Raw genomic sequence first — 13,333 nt, 5'->3', positions numbered from 1 at the left:
CTTTCCTTGTTTGGAGGGGTTGGTAAGGTTGAAAAAGAAGAGGAAGACATCCACTGACGCCGGCAGCTCGAGATATTCACAAACCATCTTGAAACAGCAGATAGAAGCCCAACTATTCGGATGGAGTTGTGACGGCGACACGGATATCCGATTAAGAAGCGACATCTGAAAATCGGAAAACGGTAGGCGAACGCCAACCTGGGTGAACATGGCTTTGTAAAATCAAATCTAGTCGGCGACCCGGGGAGAACGGAAGTTGATCTCATACAATCGCTCGTTGGGGGCAGGAACGAAGGTCTCGTAATTGGCCTCCTCATCTGTTCCCCCACACAGATACCCGGCTTGCCGGAACTCCGTCAACTCTGCCAGATCCATCTGGTTTGGCGAGTCCTTCACATCGGAGGTCACCCAGGCGTAGGGATCATAGTTTGCGGTGGAAATAGAAGCCCGGGAGACGACACGAGGCATACCTACAGTGGGGGTACCACTCCATTAATCTAGGAGATCGGGAGTCCGGAAAAAACCCAGAAACTATATCCATCTTATTCAACAGTTAAGCCCAAGCATGGCCAAAGCTACACCTATCACGCAAGCTACCTAAAGACCTACCCTGGAATGGTACCCCTCCCCTAACACATCTACTTAGCACTAAAAGGTCATCTAGCAACAAAAACCAAACAAAACAGCAAGAACACAAAACAAATACAAACAACAAGCATACAACGACGAAACAGAAAAGAGAGAAGTCCAAGGATTACCTGAATTTGTTGCGAAAACTGAGAAGGATGAAGGGAAAATGCACGAGGATACTACAACAACGCTCTGGGATTTTTGAAAGAAGAAGAGGGATATAACAAGGAGATGGAAGAAATATGAGTGTAAAGGGGAAAAAGGTTGAAGCAAACTGTTTAAAACTGTCACTCAAGAAGCGCGAAAGACTTGGGGGCAAAATAGTATTTGCGCATGGGGTTTTGCAACCCATTATGAGCATTTAATGCTCAGCACGAAGAACGAAGCGACGAACGGTTGCTTCAACAACCAAGAGACACGCGCGCAGGGGGCATGTCCCTTCCACGGGCGACCGACCTGACGATGATGCATAGAACATGAAATAACACGCCACTAATAGATCCCACGACTATCACTGGCGCGTGGGGGCACTGTTACGGCCTGGCCCAAACCCTCCGCGGGTCGGTCCGACCCGAACGCCACCCGACCCGAACGGTTAAGGGTGAGGCGCCCCGCAACCGACCCGGACACGCGTCCCATACAGCTCACTTATAGCTGTGGGACAACGTCTCAGAAAAAGTGGGCCTACCCTTGTAGGGCCCACCTCTGACACAGTATATAAGGGGAAGGTTTTACCTTTCCCCCAAGGTACGTCACACCTCACTCTCCCCCCTTTTTCGCCTGCACATTACTGACTAGAGCGTCGGAGTGTCTTTGCAGGTGACACCCCCCCTCTACAAGAAGTGCTCGGGACCCTGCCTACACCAGACCAGTAGTTCACGACGAGACGAGACCCCTCACCACCAACCAGTATACCAACCCGATCCGTCCGGTACCCGACTTACCGAACAAATTTGAAATTTAAAATTTATGTTATAATTATATTATAATTTTTTTAATAAATTTATTAGTCATATAAAAATATATTATTCTAAAATAAATAACAATGTCAATTAAAAGTTCAAAACACATGTTATAAACTTATTTATACTAAAAAATAATTTATACAAATATGGTTAATTTTTTCTTTTCTGATAGAAGAAATAGTAAAAGCAAGTTGAGTGACCACAAAATGAAAAAAAATAATACGATAGAGCCATGACTCTAAGTTTGACGAGAATGATGTGTGTTTACAATATCACCTTACTGGGAGTCATATAGGTTCACACCCCCTTTCTTTTTCCTTTCCCCCACAGATGGAAGATCCTGATTTAGTCGCCGCCACTAGAGTTCTATTCATAGAGGTACCAGAGGAGTATGTGTTTTAGGACCCTACAGGAAATACTGCGAGAGATGCTCAAGACTAGTCCTGAGATGATGCCAGCAAATTTGTGCATCACGGTGGAAGGATTGTAAGATAGATTGTCTTTGTTCCTTAGACTCTGTTTCTTTTACTACTTTTTTATGCCGGGGCTTTTTGGCCAGTTTCACTGACCTTTTCTTTACTGTTTTAGGGTAGTTTCATGCATTTTCTTAGGAAATAAGCAAGTTTTGGGTAGAATTTCACTTACATCTTGATTCAAGCAAACATGGTGCACTTTACATGATTTCATGAGAATTATGCATGAATTATATGACAAATTAGATGATGCATGTCTCATGATGTGGATTAGAACTTTGATGCACTTTATTGCTTGATTTCAGGACAAAAGAAGCAAGAAAGAACCACGTTAGCAGCCACGTTAGTCTAACTAACGTGACCACTAACGTGGAATGGGAGCTAGCTTGCAACGTTAATGAGAAAAGTAATCACCAATAACGTCTTCGAAGCCATCATAGCCCACGTTAAGAGTCATGTTAACTAAGTTAACGTGAACTCTAATGTGGAAGAAAGAAAGTGGAGCCAACGTTAGTGACACTCACCTTTGTTACTAACGTTGGACCAAGCTCATATTGGCCACGTTAGCTTCCACATTAACTTAGTTAACGTGGACTCTAACATTGGGAAGCAAAAGAGTGGCCAACGTTAGTGACAGTCACTATTGTCACTAATGTTGGACTAAGCCACCTTGAGCTACGTTAACTCCCACGTTAACTTAGTTAACATGAAAGCTAACGTAGAGAAAGCAAACAATCGCCAACGTTAGTGACACTCACCTTTGTCACTAACGTTGGAATGAGCCACAATGAGCCACTATGAGCCACGTTAATTCCCATGTTAACTTAGTTAACGTGGAAGCTAACGTGGAGGATAGGATGATGAGCCAACGTTAGTGACACTCACCTTTGTCACTAAGGTTGGAGATGGCTATCATTATCACGTTAGAAGTCACGTTAACTTAGTTAACGTAGACTTTAACGTGGGAAGTAGGGGCACCTTGGAACGTTAGTGACAAAGGTAAGTGTCACTAACATTCTCGAAGAATTGGCAAGCCTACGTTAAGAGCCACGTTAACTAAGTTAACGTGAACTCTAACGTAGGGGGAAGGGAGGACTCTCAACGTTATTGGAAAAGGTGAGTCCCAATAACGTGTGCGAAGGACCAAGAGGCAACGTTAGTAGTCACGTCGATGCTACTAACGTTGAAGTTAACGTGGATCATCTCTGGGTTAGGAACGTTAGTGAAAAAGGTGATTGTCACTAACGTTCTCGAACCCACACTCTCACTTAACGTTAACGCCACTAACGTCCTGAGCTAAACACCCTGCCTACTTCACACTTTCTCTTTGCATGTAAAGCTAAGCCTACTGCAGAAGATAACTGCTTCAAACTCAAGATCCAAAGGCCCATATCCAAGACTTGAAGAATCAACTAGAAGATCAGAAGAGTAGTATATATAGGGGTAGTTTTGAATTAGAGAGGAGCTTTTAGGGGAGCTGGAAATTGGAGAACTACTCTCTGTATAATTTTACTTTCTCTGCACTTCTAGTTTACTTTTCATAATGTATCTTCCATCTTCGTTTTCCATTTCTAGAGCTATGAACAACTAAACCCCCTTCATTGGGTTAGGGAGCTCTGTTGTAATTTGATGGATCAATATTAGTTTTTATTATTCTTCTTCTTCTTTTCTCTTGATTTTACTAGAAAGCTTTCAATCTTCATCCAATTGGGTAGTTATCTTGGAAAAGAAGCTATTCATACTCGGATCTCTTCTGAACCTTGGAAGAGGAATGAAGAGATCATGCTAGAAATACTTTCTCATGTTGGACCAAATTGGGGTTGGAAGGATATAGTGACTATAATCCTACCAACACTTGATTTGGGAATGCATGTGGTATAATCAGTGACCATACTTCATCTCTTCTCATGAGCAATTGACCAAGGAATTGGCTATTGATCAAGATTTGAGAGATTGAATTACAAGGAATTGTAATTCGATCACTTAAGATTGCCAAGGAGATCAATGAACGCATTAATTGAGGAAGAGATGAAAATGAACTTGATCCGGAGAATGCAACATCTCCTAAACCCAATGAATTTCCCATTCTGATCTTACCCATTCTTTTTAATTTCTGTAATTTACTTTTATGAGCATCTTCCCCATTCCCATTTACAATCCTGCAATTTACTTTCCGCCATTTATTTTCAGCTCTTTACTTCCAGCATTTACATTTTATGCTATTTACTTTTCCGCCATTTAATTTCCTGCAACTCTCACACCAAATTCTGCTTCGCTCAACTAGAACATTCCTCTAATTAAAGTTGCTTGACCAATCAATCCCTGTGGGATTCGACCTCACTCTATTGTGAGTTTTTACTTGATGACAATTCGGTATACTTGCCAAAGGAAAATTGTTGAGAGACAAGTTTCCGTGCATCAAGTTTATGGCGCCGTTGCCGGGGATTGATTTTGTATCAACAATGATTAGATTGGAGGATAACTATATTGAGCATTTTTCTTTTGTTTGATTTAAATTTCTGTTTGAGTAATTTACTTTCAGTTTTAGTTATTTTCTTCCCTTTCCCCTACCCATTTTCTTAGTTGTTTACAATTCAGTCCACTAACCCACTAACTGTTTGATATATTGCATCACTCATACTAACAGCATTTCTAACAAGAATAGTTTCTGCATCTATTTTCTTGCTTGTGCCTTGTTGGTTGTATGACAGGGAGAAGAAGCGGGGCTTCAACTTCTTTTGATTCTGAACCTGAGAGGACCTTCCTTAGATTAAGGAGGGAAGCAAGAGGAAAAAGAGTAGTGGGTGCTAAGGAAGAGGAAGAGTACTTTGAACCAGACATGGAGGAGAATATGGAGAACCATCATGAAGAAGAGGCTCACAACCATGGCAGAGAAGGTCTAGCAAATCATGCTGGGCAAGAGAGAAGAGTTTTAGGCTCTTACATCAATCCAAACCCAGGAAATTATGGGAGTAGCATCCAAAAGCCAACCATACATGCCAACAATTTTGAACTAAAATCACAGCTCATCACCCTTGTTCAGAACAACTGTTCATTCGGAGGAGGCGTCCAAGAAGACCCCAATCAACATCTAACCACCTTCCTGAGGATATGTGATACTGTGAAGTCTAATGGTGTTCATCCTGACACCTATAGATTACTTCTGTTCCCTTTCTCACTCAAGGACAAGGCATCTAAATGGCTGGAATCCTTCCCAAAAGAGAGTTTAGCAACCTGGGAAGATGTGGTGAACAAATTCTTGGCAAAGTTCTATCCTCCTCAACGGATCAACAGGCTGAGAGCTGAGGTGCAAACCTTCAGGCAGCAAGATGGTGAGACCTTATATGAAGCATGGGAGAGGTTTAAGGACTTGACAAGAAGGTGTCCACCAGATATGTTCAATGAATGGGTGCAACTGAACATTTTCTACGAAGGCCTTTCCTATGAATCAAAGAAGGCAGTAGACCACTCATCCGAGGGATCTCTGAACAAGAAGAAGACTATTGAGGAGGCCATAGATGTTATTGAGACTGTAGCAGAGAATGACTACTTCTATGCCTCCGAAAAAGGCAACACTAGAGGAGTGATGGAGCTAAACAATGTAGATGCACTGCTAGCCCAAAACAAGCTCATTACCAAGCAATTAGCTGACCTTACCAAGAAGATGAAGAGGAACCAAGTAGCAGCAATCACCACCTTATCAACAACCCAAGAGAGAGTGAATGCAGAAGCAGAGGATGAGCAAGAACAAGCCAACTACATTGGAAACTCACCCAGGCAGACCCATGATCCATACTCCAAGACCTACAACCCTGGTTGGAGGAATCACCCAAACTTTGGGTGGGAAAATCAACAAGATCAAAGCCAAGATCAGAGACGTCACAACCCCAACAACCATGCGGCTCACCAACATTCCACACAAAGATCATATTAACATCACCCTAACAACACCTCTTAATATCCATACCAAAACCAAAACAACCCTTCTCATCTCTCCAATCCCAACCCACCATCATCTGAAGATAGACTCTCCAGAATTGAGACTCTACTTGAGGGCATATGCAAAGAGATTCAAGATAACAAGGTGTTTAAAGAGGAGGTGCGAGCCAGTATCAAGAACTAGGGAGACACCATCAAGAGGCTGGAATTTCAAGTGGGATACTTATCTGAGAAGATTCCCAAACCTACTGATAGCTTCCTAAGTAACACAGAGAAAAATCCGAGAGGTGAAGCAAAGAAGGTCAGATGGGAAGATTGCAAGATGGTTACTATAAGTAATAAGGAGACTAAGGAAGAGCTGAACAACCCATTAGAACAACCTGAAGATACTTCAGCAGGAAAGCAGGGGGAGAATCATCAAGAAACCACAATTACACAGAAGGAGCTGACACAGAAGGAGCTGCTGAGACTATATGCACCCTTTCCCCAATTACTAAATGGCTGTGTAGAGAAGAGACTATACTCGAGGTTTATTGACATGTTTGCATCTCTCCATGTAAACATACCATTCATCAAGGCCCTCCAACAAATGCCCTCATACATTAAGTATATGAAGGAGCTGCTGACCAGGAAAAGCTCACTCAAGGGAGGACAAACCATAGTGATGAACAAGGAGTGCAGTGCTCTCATTCAACCAGAGCTGCCTACGAAAAGGAATGACCCCGGGAGTTTTCACATCCCCTGTGCCATAGGAGAAATAATGTTTGATAAAGGACTTTGCGATCTGGGAGCAAGCATCAACTTAATGCCTTTATCACTTATGAAGAAGCTACAGATCAATGAGATAATACCCACAGATGTAGTTATCAGGCTGGCTGATAAAACTCAAAAACAAGCAGTAGGAGTGGTTGAAAATGTGCTGGTGAAGGTTGGAAAATACTTCCTGCCCACAGACTTTGTCATCTTGGACATGGAATAGAGTCACCTCCACCCAATCATATTGGGAAGACCATTCCTAGCTACAGCCAGAGTACTTATAGATGTGGAGCGAGGGGAGCTAATTTTGAGGATTCATGATGAACAACTTACTTTCAATGTTTTCAAGCCCTCACAAAAAACAGATCAAGAGAACAAAGAACCAAGCAAAGATCACAGTGAGATACTGAAGGAAGAAACAGGCACTGAAGCACAATCAGCACATCTGGGAATCCCCTTAGTTGAGGAACAAGGCAATCAGCAGCTGTCACAGCTCAAAGAAAATCAGGAGAAACCTAAACCACCAGAGCTATATGAGACCAGCAACAAAACCGATTTGGAAGAGGAGGTCACAAAGAGCAAGGCAACATCAAAAGGAACAAAGAAGAAGGTACCAAGGAGGTGGAGGAACAAGAAGATCCCTACAGAGGACTTCTCTCTAGGGGATAAAGTAATCTCAGCGTACTTCCCAGCTATTCTCCCCGATCTCCCCACCATCCCATCTCAGCTACCTAAGGTTTTTACCATCAACAGAGTTCTCTCCCTAGAACATGTGAAAATCCTTGATGAAGCCAATGGAGATAGATTTACTGCAAGGGGGGAGGACTTGAAGCACTACCAGCCACCCTGACAAAGGAAAAACGTCAAGCTAGTGACGCTAAAGAAGCGCTTCATGGGAGGCAACCCATGTTTTACATGCTTTTAGAAGAGTTAATAATGCAAGGTTCATGAATTCCAAACCAACCCTGACATACACTTGAATGAATCCTTTTATGCAGCATATAGTAAAGAACAAGTTTGGTGTTCAAGGCATACTAAGAGAGCATAATTGTGATGTTACTCTTAGAGCCTTGAACAAAAAAAAAATCTTACATCACATGGCCACAAACTAAGTTTGGTGTCACCCATGGTGTCACCAATGTTGCATACACGGACACATTCAGTTAATCAGTTGGTTGGCATTCATGAATACTACTTAGTTAGTTATAAACAAAAACTAAAAAAAAGGGTGGTAGTTGTTCCCATTTTTATTTTGCCGCCACTATCCACACAATTAATAATTACACTTTTTCTTGTTTTGTAGGAAAATTGATGGACAATTGAAAGGAAGATTCGGCCACCACAAAAGGGGAGTATTTCACACGTGTCTCAAGGGGGAATGCATTGGGAAATGTTGCCATGCAAAAATTGAAAGAATGAGACCCTTGGAGACCGAACCAATCTCCTTCATAAAGATGAGGATCCTTGTGCTCATCCTATGCAAAAACCCCATCCGTTCATCACACAACCACTCCATCAATCCAAACCTTTCATTCACACACCACCTCTCTATATAAGTGATCCTTGTTCCGTACCCCACCTTCACATTCCAATTCCCATTCCTCACACTACACACCTTCGGCATCCAAACCCCTTCATCACACCTTGTCCTAACCAACCGAATTCCTCATCTATCCGTACCTTCCATCCTTTTCACACATCAACCCAGACTCATGGCATCATCAAGCTCCAAGAGGCAAAAGAGGAAGGAACCAGTGGAGAGCATTCTTTTCGATGAGAAGAGATTCAAAACTGCATTCCATGAACTCGAATTTGAACGGATAAAGCTCAAGAAGATACTGCCTGAGTTAACATTCCAAATTGATGAGGATGAGTGCCCACAGATTCGAGAGAAGATTGAACAAAGGGGTTGGCAAAGGCTGACGAACCCAGAGGGAAAGATAAATGCAAACCTCATCAAAGAGTTCTATGCAAATGTGGTCAGAGAAGACAAAACCAAGGCCCCCACCTTCAAAAGTTACGTAAGAGGAAGAGAGGTGGACTTTAGCCCCAATGCTATAACAAGGACTCTTCAGTTGAAATCACCACATTTTGATGAGCTTGGTTATCAAGCAAGAGTAAGTAAGAGCCCTGACAATGATGAACTCGAACAAATTGTGAATGACATATGTGTTATAGGAGCTGACTGGGAAAGGTATGCGGATAAGAGACCCAGGTTCATCTAGAGAGGAGACCTCAGCCCTGAAGCCAAGGGATGGTTTGAACTCGTGAGGAGATCTATCCTCCCAGCAGCGAACAATTCTGAGGTCAACGTCACTCGAGCTACTATGGTACATTACTTAGTACAAGGTGGAGATATCAATGTGCACGAACTTATAGCTGAGGAAATTCAAGAGTCAGCTAAGAAGATTGATTCGGGTGCCAGGCTTTGGTACCCCAGCACCATCCTCAGACTGTGCACGAAGGCCAAGGTTGTCTTCGAAGATAGCAACCCAGATTGGTTAAATCCTGGGAGGCTAATTACGTTTCAGCGTCTAACTTATGTGACACCAGCCCAACAACAAAGAAGACCTCACATAGGAAAGCCAAAACCAAAAGGAGGATCTCACCAAGAAGAGTCTCATCAGGAAGAACACCAACAAAGAGAATATTATGACCCAACCAACATAAACATGAATAACATTCATGGAGCCATTGAGGAGCTAGCAAGGAGTTATATGGAGGAACAAGAACAACAACTGCACATTCAAGCTCAAAGGATGGATCGTTAAGAAGAACTCCTTTCTAATTGGATGAATCAACAAGGAGAATGGCAAAAACAGCAAATGGAACACTACTCCCAGCTCACTCAAGCCATCAATCAGGTGACTGAAAGGTAAGAGCGTCAAGACAAATGCCTTCAAGAACTCAACCAACGTTAGCTAGCTCAAACGAAGGTGTTCAATGAATTCAGTGTACTTAATAAAGGACGGCAACTACATAGGGAGGAGTTCAACATAAACACTCAAGCCAAGTTGAACTACATGTCTAGTCATCTGCATAATCTACACTCTGCAATCCCTAAGTATGATGAGGTCCAAAAAGATTTTACAGAACAAGAGGAAAGGAAGGTGAAACAGCAGAAGGAAATATTGAAGAAGAAGATGGAAGATGCTGGCTTCTGAAAGAAGTTGATTGGAAAAAGCAAGGGAAGCGGGAGTGCAAGCACTCAAGAAAAACACAAAGAGGACCAGCAAGAGGAAGAGCATGGGCAACCCCATGATTAAAAGGTGGTGGAGTTCCCTCTTTAATCCATATTTTTCAAGCTTTAATAAGGAAAATCATATATGAAATAGAACATGTTCCATGGTAGTTAGGATTTTGAATTATGCCTTTAAGTTTTTCATTGCTTAGGTCTATGCTTGCTAGTCTGAATGTCACTGTTGCATCTTCACCTTGCTTACTTGTATGCTTGTCTCCTTTTGAATCAAATAAAAAGAGAATGTGTGTTATCAAAGACCAGAGTGGAATCCATATTGTGGAGTAAGTTCCTAATTCTGTGGTGTGGTAATAGATTAGCTAAGTTGGTTCACCAATAAGGTGGGAAGGCAACTATCTATCCTGAATCATGTGCTTGAAACACACCCCATGAGACTAGCTGAATAACAAGATCCTAATAAGAAAAAGGAAAAGAACAATAAGAGTTGAAAAAGAAAGAAAAGTTAATAAAAAAATAAGGCTAGGCACCAAGGGCTTGAAACTTGAGGGATGTGTCTGTGGTGCTCTTGTACCAAGGATCTACTTGGATGAATAAGTTCTTAGGAGTGCTTCATCACTTGGTAACTTAGGTTAACTAACCCGGGATTATCAACTGAAAATCCACTATCAAGAGCAACCTTGCTACAGAACATTTAGTAACCCAAAGAGGTGCTGGACACCAAGACCTCAAGGAAAGAAAATAACAAACCATGTGCCTATGGTGTGTATGTATGGGGGAAAGAGACTTGAGGGAGTAAGTCCTTAGGGGTGTCTTAACACCTAGCACCTTGAACCAACTGGTTCGGGAGTGCTGGCTGAAAGCTTATCTTAAAGAGTCGCCCCCTTACAGAGCACCTAGTCTGAGAACACAAATAAGTCTTGAAATGACAAAAAGGATCAATGAATAAGAGTCTCATAGGGTGCAGTCAAGTGAGTATTCCATGACATGATAAAGGTCTGAAAGCCAGTGAAGGAATGAACCTAAGTTGCTATGCATGAAACCACCATAAAACCAAGGACATAACTTCCACAATAATGACTCATTTCTCTTGGCATTTCATTCATCATTCTCTTGTTCCAGTACTTGCTTAGGGACAAGCAAGCTTTAAGTTTGGTGTTGTGATGCCGGGGCATTTTGGCCAGTTTCACTGACCTTTTTTTTACTGTTTTAGGGTAGTTTCATGCATTTTCTTAGGAAATAAGTAAGTTTTGGGTAGAATTTCACTTACATCTTAATTCAAGCAAACATGATGCACTTTACATGATTTCATGAGAATTATGCATGAATTATATGACAAATTAGATGATGCATGTCTTATGATGTGGATTAGAACTTTGATGCACTTTATTGCTTGATTTCAGGACAAAGGAAGCAAGAAAGAACCACATTAGTAGCCACGTTAGTCTAACTAACGTGACCACTAACGTGGAATGGGAGCTAGCTTGCAACATTAATGAGAAAAGTAATCGCCAATAACGTCCTCGAAGCCATCATAGCCCACGTTAAGAGTCATGTTAACTAAGTTAACGTGAACTCTAACATGAAAGAAAGAAAGTGGAGCCAACGTTAGTGACACTCACCTTTGTCACTAACGTTGGACCAAGCTCATATTGGCCACGTTAGCTTCCACGTTAACTTAGTTAACGTGGACTCTAACGTTGGGAAGCAAAAGAGTGGCCAATGTTAGTGACGCTCACCATTGTCACTAACGTTGGACTAAGCCACCTTGAGCTACGTTAACTCCCACGTTAACTTAGTTAACATGGAAGCTAACGTAGAGAAAGCAAACAATCACCAACGTTAGTGACACTCACCTTTGTCACTAACATTGGAATGAGCCACAATGAGCCACTATGAGCCACGTTAACTCCCACGTTAACTTTAGTTAACGTGGAAGCTAACATGGAGGATAGGATGATGAGCCAACGTTAGTGACACTCACCTTTGTCACTAACGTTGGAGATGGCTATCATTACCATGTTAGAAGCCACGTTAACTTAGTTAACGTGGACTTTAACGTGGGAAGTAGGGGCACCTTGGAATGTTAGTGACAAAGGTAAGTGTCACTAACGTTCTCGAAGAATTGGCAAGCCTACGTTAAGAGCCACGTTAACTAAGTTAACGTGAACTCTAACGTAGGGGGAAGGGAGGACTCTCAACGTTATTGGAAAAGGTGAGTCCCAATAACATGTGCGAAGGACCAAGAGGCAACGTTAGTGGTCACGTCGATGCTACTAACGTTGAAGTTAACGTGGATCATCTCTGGGTTAGGAACGTTAGTAAAAAATGTGATTGTCACTAACGTTCTCAAACCCACACTCTCACTTAACGTTAACGCCACTAACGTCCTGAGCTAAACACCCTGCCTACTTCACACTTTCTCTCTACAAGTAAAGCTAAGCCCACTGCAGAAGATAACTGCTTCAAACTCAAGATCCAAAGGCCCATATCCAAGACTTGAAGAATCAACTAGAAGATCAGAAGAGTAGTATATATAGGGGTAGTTTTGAATTAGAGAGGAGCTTTTGGGGGAGTTGGAAATTGGAGAACTACTCTCTGTATAATTTTACTTTCTTTGCACTTCTAGTTTACTTTTCAGAATGTATCTTCCATCTTCGTTTTCCATTTCCAGAGCTATGAACAACTAAACCCCCTTCATTGGGTTAGGGAGCTCTGTTGTAATTTGATGGATCAATATTAGTTTTCATTATTCTTCTTCTATCTTTTCTCTTGATTTTACTAGAAAGCTTTCAATCTTCATCCAATTGGGTAGTTATCTTGGAAAAGAAGCTATTCATACTTGGATCTCTTCTGAACCTTGGAAGAGGAATGAAGAGATCATGCTAGAAATACTTTCTCATGTTAGACCAAATTGGGGTTGGAAGGATATGGTGACTATAATCCTACCAACACTTGATTTGGGAATGCATGTGGTATAATTAGTGACCATACTTCATCTCTTCTCATGAGCAATTGACCAAGAAATTGGCTATTGATCAAGATTTGAGAGATTGAATTACAAGGAATTGTAATTCGATCACTTAAGATTGCCAAGGAGATCAATGAACGCATTGATTGAGGAAGAGATGAAAATGAACTTGATCCGGAGAATGCAACATCTCCTAAACCCAATGAATTTCCCATTCTGATCTTACCCATTCTTTTTAATTTCTGCAATTTACTTTTATGAGCATCTTCCCCATTCCCATTTACAATCCTGCAATTTACTTTCCGCCATTTATTTTCAGCTCTTTACTTCCAGCATTTACATTTTCTGCTATTTACTTTTCCGCCATTTAATTTCCTGCAACTCTCACACCAAATTCTACTTC

General features: G+C 41.8%; 1 non-coding gene and 1 pseudogene across 1 annotated transcript; one reads left to right on the top strand and one right to left on the bottom strand.

Moving 5' to 3' along the window:
• Positions 1 to 5,360: 5,360 nt before the first annotated feature.
• LOC148576450 (small nucleolar RNA R71) lies at positions 5,361 to 5,467 on the bottom strand. Its single transcript, XR_015904503.1, has one exon. It is a non-coding gene; the product is annotated as a small nucleolar RNA R71 (small nucleolar RNA).
• A 3,008-nt stretch (positions 5,468 to 8,475) lies between these two features.
• Positions 8,476 to 10,029, top strand: LOC148576449 (uncharacterized; annotated as a pseudogene).
• Positions 10,030 to 13,333: the final 3,304 nt, after the last annotated feature.

The sequence above is a fragment of the Arachis ipaensis genome, chromosome B1 (assembly GCF_059453495.1).
Source record: "Arachis ipaensis isolate K30076 ecotype BB chromosome B1, ASM5945349v1, whole genome shotgun sequence".
In the NCBI taxonomy this organism is placed as follows: domain Eukaryota; kingdom Viridiplantae; phylum Streptophyta; class Magnoliopsida; order Fabales; family Fabaceae; genus Arachis; species Arachis ipaensis.
The sequence above is the reverse complement of the archived record's forward strand: the minus strand, read 5'-3'. Positions and strand labels throughout refer to the sequence as shown.